At 44.9% G+C, this 6,638-nt stretch overlaps 1 long non-coding RNA gene across 1 annotated transcript; it reads left to right on the top strand.

Moving 5' to 3' along the window:
• Positions 1 to 3,514: 3,514 nt before the first annotated feature.
• On the top strand, positions 3,515 to 5,409 carry LOC131492867 (uncharacterized). The gene is made up of 2 exons (XR_009252319.1): positions 3,515 to 3,641; positions 4,267 to 5,409. It is a non-coding gene; the product is annotated as an uncharacterized LOC131492867 (long non-coding RNA).
• The last annotated feature ends 1,229 nt before the right edge of the window (positions 5,410 to 6,638 follow it).

The raw sequence follows: 6,638 nt of genomic DNA, 5'->3' as shown, positions 1-6,638 counted from the left end.
GCTGGCTTCCCAGGGTTTAGTTCTTACCTGTGAGCTAGAAGGCCACTCACTGTCTTGATCCTTAACTACTTGGCAGCATCTTTGACACTTACAGATTAGTATAGGTCTTTTCTGGATTTCTGATCACCTCCACTCAGATATATATGCATAAATTACATGTTGAATGATCTGCAGAGCCTTGCAAGTTTAGAAAACTGTAGATTAAAATGCTCGAATCTTGGGGTTTCCCCCCTCATTTCTGGTTGGTTGCCTGTGCCATACACTTTTAAAAATCAGGCTGAAAGGGGTACGTGGGTGGCTCACTCAGTTGGTCTGACTCTTAATCCTGGATCAGGTGGTGGTCTCCCGGTTTGTGCAATCGAGCCCCACATCGGGCTCTATGCTGATAGCACGGGGCCTTCTCAGGATCCTCTCTCTCCCTTTCTCTCTCTGCCCCTCCCCTGCTCTCTTGGTCTCTCTCTCCGTGAATAAACAAACATTAAAAAAATACAAGCAAAGAGCAAAACATCTTTAAAAAACCAGGTTGCACATTCCTTGGTACAAACAAAACTTGTGTTGGAGTCAAATGCTTTTGACACACAGTTTTTATTTACAGAGAATATGGAGGCAATGAGGTCCTCCTGTTTTTCCAGAAAGCCTCTAGATCCTCACTATTGCCTAAGATCACAGATCCTAAGGAAAGCCCAAATCCCCACTCCTTCCCAGGACACAGAGGTGGGGCCAACTACTGCCCCCCCCCCCGCCCCGCCCCACCCCTGAGAATTTCCCTGATCTTCCTCCAGGTGTCAGTAGAGGCTCACACATCTGCCTCCTTCCCTGCCCCCTCTGAGTCCATTCATAAAGTGGTGGGTGATTTGTGACCGCCTCACTGTGATTGTAGAGGGAAACAGCCATCTTTGCTTGTCTCTATACTAGATTTGTTTTTCTAATTTCTTTTTACTTGAAGGTTTACCAGCTGCTTTATTACCAGAGCGAGGCTTCCTTGCAGTCTCTTTTCTTTTTCCTCTCCCCCTCTGTTCCCCTCCTTTTTTGTTCCTAGAGACAATCAGTGTCTCTGGTCCCAGCTGCCACTGCTGATTTTTCATTACAGTTTAATTTAAAACTGGGATTGGAATGGAAATGTCTTTTTGCCATTTGGGGTTTGCGAGGCCTGTGGTTTTATTGCCAAAGGCACAAATGTTAGTTACTACTGTTTTTCCAGAGTTTGCTGGGGAGGGTGAGGAGGGGTTGGAGGGTGGGAGGGAAAGAAAGACAGACTGACCTAGCAGAAGTGGGAGGGAAATGAGAGGGAAAATCCCTCTCAGAGGCAACATTATTCTGTGTATTGTTTGGTTTGATGTTTTGAAGAAGAGGCTTTAGGTCAGGAGGAGGAGAAAATAGTGTGGCATTTCCCCAAATGAATGTTTATGCAGGTCAAATATCTTGTCCACCCTGGGATAGGAGACTGAGGGAGGGACATCTCTCTCTCTGTCTCTGTCTCTGTCTCTCTCTCTCTCTCTCACACACACACACACACACACACATTCAATTTGAGACTGGCATGTTTATAGGAATGCTGGTTTTCTTTTTAAGTAATAGTAACAGCTCTGGCTAATTCACTTGACCACAGCTTTAAATGGGAACCCCCGAGGAGGGACTAAACTGTAAATGACCTTGAGGGAACCAACTATTTATATATTTATATACTTTCACCTCAAAGGAGACATCAGGGATCTTTCACCACTGGCTTCTGTTTTCTCTCCCCTTTTATATTCTTCGGCTCAAGTCCTAGGGTTATTTACGAGGCTCCCCACAGTCACGAAGCCCAGTCCAGCTATGCGATTAATGTTTCCTACAGTCTCTTAGATGACTCTCCGTGACTTGATTGTTTTGATCAGATTAAAAAGCAAACAATCCTCTAAAATTGATGCCACCTTTGCCTCTCTCTGTGTAACATTACAGAGGAAGGACATTCTTCTTTAAAAGTAATCTTGAAGGAGGAGACGGAGAGGAGCTGAAGATTTTGCACACCTTCATTTAAATATTGAGCACCGGGAAGGAGTTGTTTCCCAGGTGTGGGGAATCTGCAGAATGTCTCATCTGTCATGCTAAAAACAATTACTGTCTCCCCTCCCAGCAAGAATCCGTTCTTCCTAGATACACCGGGTTTCGGATGTCAGGCTGAACGCTCCATTATCTCTACAGATCACGCTGACTCCTCACAAGGTGAGCGGTTCAACTTCCCCTCCAAATGGCCTCGGGCGGCTCTGGCATTGTGAACCTGTCTGGGGGAGACCCATCTCTCTGTCACAGGGAGCAGCCCAAGACTTTGGGGCCTCGCGGGGTGCTTCGAGCCTCTGCTGCCAACGTGCTCTTGCTTCGTGTGCTCTTGATTAACCGGTTAACGGGACATTTTATCCCAAAGCATTCGTTTTTCGGGGCCAGACGTTTCAGCCAGGTTCCCTCCCCCTCTCCCGCTTGTCTGGTGGGTTCTGTTTCCATGCGGAGGGAGGAGGGAAGTGGCCCGGGAGCCCAGCAAACACCCCACAGACCTCTTTCCGAGACGGCTGCGGTTGTCTCTGCAACTGACGGGACATTCTAGCGGTTGGAATTTCCTTGCAGAAGCCCTGCCACTAACAGAAGTGCAGGTCTCCTTTCTGCAGTTCAGAGTTCAGGACACACAAAAGGGGAAAGAAAACAATAACAATGGAAACCATCTGAGCCCGACAGCTGCCCTGCCTCCCCTTCCACGACTACAAGGACGACGACGACAACAACAACAAAAACAATAAGCACAACCACCCATCTCTCCCCCACCCTGTGCCTAATGTGGTTAATGCGCCCGGAAACCCTGCGTCGCTGAACTGCCCAATGTGATAGGAAATATGTGCAGAGGAAATGCCTTCCCTGACCGCTGAATGAAGTCTGAGACTTCAAGGGGCTGATTGACATTTGAGGAAAACAGTTAGTTTTTGCACACGTGCGATCTTCCTAGATGAAGAAAATTCCACAGCTGTCACCTTTGCTTGATCAGTCCGGCTGTCTAGGATGAATTGAATGCCAACCCGGGGACTGTGCGGGCCGGTCCACTTGGGTTGTGAGAAAACAGGTTACATCTTCAAACGCTTTCCTGCTCCCCGATACCACATGGTGCAGTCACCTCCTCGCAAAGCACACACTGCGGCCAATTTTTCTTTCCGTGTTTACAGAGATAAATGCGGGGTGAGGCGGTGGGACCTATGGATTGATCATGCACTGTCCTGTGTGACAGGAAAATGGGTGTTTGATCTTGTTTTGTGCTATGAGAAACTCTTCAGAAATCTCTTGGAAAAAAAAAATCTCATAAACCTAGGTTAGTGGCCACATATGGGATCCATTAACTCCTCATTTCTGCTTGTTCTTAGCAAATTTTTGTCTGGTGACAACACATGAACTTTGGGGTGTTTTTGTTTTGCTTCACACCACAGAGAACTCTGTTGACTTGCTTCAGTTTTGAGAAAATATGCAGCACAAAGCAGGCTGTGGTCAGGTGAAACAACTGACAGCAAGTAGACTTGGGACGTGTGGTTCGTGGGGACGCAGGGGGACATGTTCTTCAGATTTCAGGGGATTCCAGAGTTGCCGATGTTCTGGGAAGAATCTTCCTTTCGTGGTGAAACTGAGTAAGAGAAGCCTGGGTTCTCTCCCTAGCTCTATTCCTGTTTCACGGTGTAACTTCGGGAGATGGGTTTGGTCTGTCTTAGCTTCTAAATGCGTGTTTTCTAAATCTCGGACAAGGCAGCAATGTACTTCTTGCAAGACATGCCCTTAGCCCCAGGTTAAAAGGCGTTAAATAATTACATCACACCAATATTTGGAACTAAAGTCACTCATCTGACAGAAAACAGATTGGAGGATGTTAACTCTAAGAAGAAACACAGGATAAAAAATTGAGAAGAAAATTAGCTTTTACATTTCTAAGTAATTAATAAACCAAACACAACAATCGGTGCTTTTCACCCACACCCAGCATCAGGGGGCTTCAGACATTGCCTTTGAAGTGGGCCCCCAGTAGGGAGGACCCCACTGTTCAGGCTACTTTATAGTGGTAATATACTGTCTGGTAAAAACAGATGCCAAGAAATTGTGCAGATTGTATCTCCGAGCATCTGAAACCCTAAAACTTCAGGGGGCCAAGGAAGGTCCCAGGCTTTTGATTTTTTTTTTTCTTAAAAAAAAAAAAAGGCCCAAAGTATTAAATTGAAACAGGCACTTCATTTCTTTCTTTCATTTCTCCCTTCACCTCAGGAGACCTACGTTAAATTCCTCTTAGATCACAGCTAGACGTGGGTTTGATGGTCTCAAGCCACCTTTTCACTGTACATTCATCCCATAAATAGAAGATGAATAAAGATGTCAAACTCCATCCATATAATATTCTGACACACGTGGCTGTCTCTGTGAAAGAGGAGCTGGGATGAAGGAGGACTACAGTGGAGTCCACAGAGCCAAGAACTGCAACATACCTCAGTGAATTTACGCACACAAATAAGACCATGTGGATTACCAGCCAATAGCTATGGAGCTTCAGCTGTCAACCTTATCCTGAATGGACATTTGTGGAAGGACAACGGTTGGGCTGGTATAGTGTGAGTTCAACGTGGGCTACTTTCCTTAAGCCACCATCCTTAAATTTTGTGTTTTAAATAGTGGTTTTCCAGGCAAGCAAAGTCAGGTCTATACTTAAAGCAAGGGGTCCCAAGACCAGATTCAGTTCTTCACGTTCCGAGTAAAAATACATGGATCCCGATTCGGGGATTATACTACTAAGATTTATTCATCTTTCTGTGCCCTAGATAGGGAAAGAACCAAATCTAACAAGCAAGGAATACACTGCCAAATATTGATAATTCCTTCTCTGGAATACTCACAGCTATTTTTAGTGTGTTAATGTAAAAAGCCAGTGAGATGAAAAGTGAAGTGATTCGTTTCCAGAAGAAAAACCAGCCGAATCTTCATTAATAATTCCTTGTAGAATGCTCCATGGGCCTTTATCTGACAGCCTGACAAGCTGAACTAAACAACAGAGACTGTAGGAATGTAAAAGACATAATCTTAACACCAAACCTTCTGAAGATTTGGCTGTCATTTTACATTAAAGGCAAGGGGTAAAAACCTCCATTGAAACAGAAGGAGCTTGCAACCTGATTATAGTGCCAGAAATTAGTGAGAGAAAAAAGGCAGGCATCTGAGTTAGCAAATGGTGGTATTGAAGAGTATTGAACTAAGCTTTCTTTCCACGTCTGGCTTGGGATTTTTGAGAGCCGAAGACGATGATGCGGGTATGATAAGACGCAATGTAGCTATTCCTGGGCCTAGTGACAAATCTTCGTTATCAATAAAAACTATGTAACCAGTGTTGGACGCGGTATAAAAGCTAACTCAAACACCTGCCTAGACTCTGTTTATGTTTCTATAGCAATTTACTCTTCCCGTGTCTTCTCACACTATAGGGTCTCATTGGATTTTCATGATAATGCCATGGGGCAGTCAGCATAGACACTGCTGCCCTGTTCTACACGTGAGTAAGCCATCACTCAGAAATGCTAGGGAACTTGTCCCAGGTTAACTAGCTGGTAAGTATCTGGGTTGAGATCAGATCCAGGTTTCTTACTTTTATACCTGTGCTTCCAATATATTTTAAAAATGAAACCAAATGCAAGCAGCAGAGCTTGGATAGTCTAATGTCCACCGAAGGCCAAGATCTGCGGGAAAGAATTGGAATCAGCAAGAACAGAACAAAGTCAAAGAGCAAAGGACTATGGGAACACATGTATATTGCTGCTCCCCTGAGTTGAGGGTCTTCTTGCCCATAATGTGAGCAAAATCAAGGTGAGAAATGGTCTGTTGTTGTGTATGGTTACTTTCCCCCAAATCACATGATAATTAGTAATAAAACACTAACAGTAATTCACTCTTAATAAAGCACTTACTTTATGTCAGGCTATATTCTAAGGTCTTTACATTGATTGACTCATTTACTCCATATGAGATAGGTTTTAATCTTCTCCCCATTGTATAGCCACATCCTTCAATCTAAGAGAGAAAGAGAGAGAGAGACAGTGAGTGTAGGTGTAGGTGTGTGTGGTGGGGGTGGTGTGAAGGCATCTCTCTCCTCATTTTCTTTCTCACTTTATCAATATTTCCTGAGAACACCCTGTCATGTGTCCCCTTTGTTAATAACCCTCCAGTGCTCTCAGAGCAAAGGTTGGCTCGCAGCTTTCTCCCCTTCCTGCCGCCTGTCAGGAGAGGAAATCGCAACTTTCAGAGGGACCTGACACAGGGGGAACTGGATAGCACCGAAGGGTCAAGGGTAAGAATGCAGGGAACAGTGAGAAATCCCAGATAGTGTCTGGCCGGTGCTAGGCAGGAAAGGCTCCTTTACATGTGACTCCTCCTGTTTGCTATCTCTGGTTCCTGCAGGAAAGAAAACCACAGCAGATTTTGCTGTGACTGCGTTTGTGCACAGCTGTCCACGCTGCTAGAGAAATGCTGAGGGTTTCACGGGAGGTGCAACCCTAGACTGTGGGTTTTCCAATCTCCTGTGTACAGATGAACCAGGAACTTTAACTGAAATTATGTGGTATTGGTTAAATAACACCAATTTCATGTATAATTCA

Source organism: Neofelis nebulosa, chromosome 2, assembly GCF_028018385.1.
Source record: "Neofelis nebulosa isolate mNeoNeb1 chromosome 2, mNeoNeb1.pri, whole genome shotgun sequence".
Lineage (NCBI taxonomy): Eukaryota > Metazoa > Chordata > Mammalia > Carnivora > Felidae > Neofelis > Neofelis nebulosa.
This window is presented reverse-complemented; position numbering and strand designations above follow the sequence as displayed.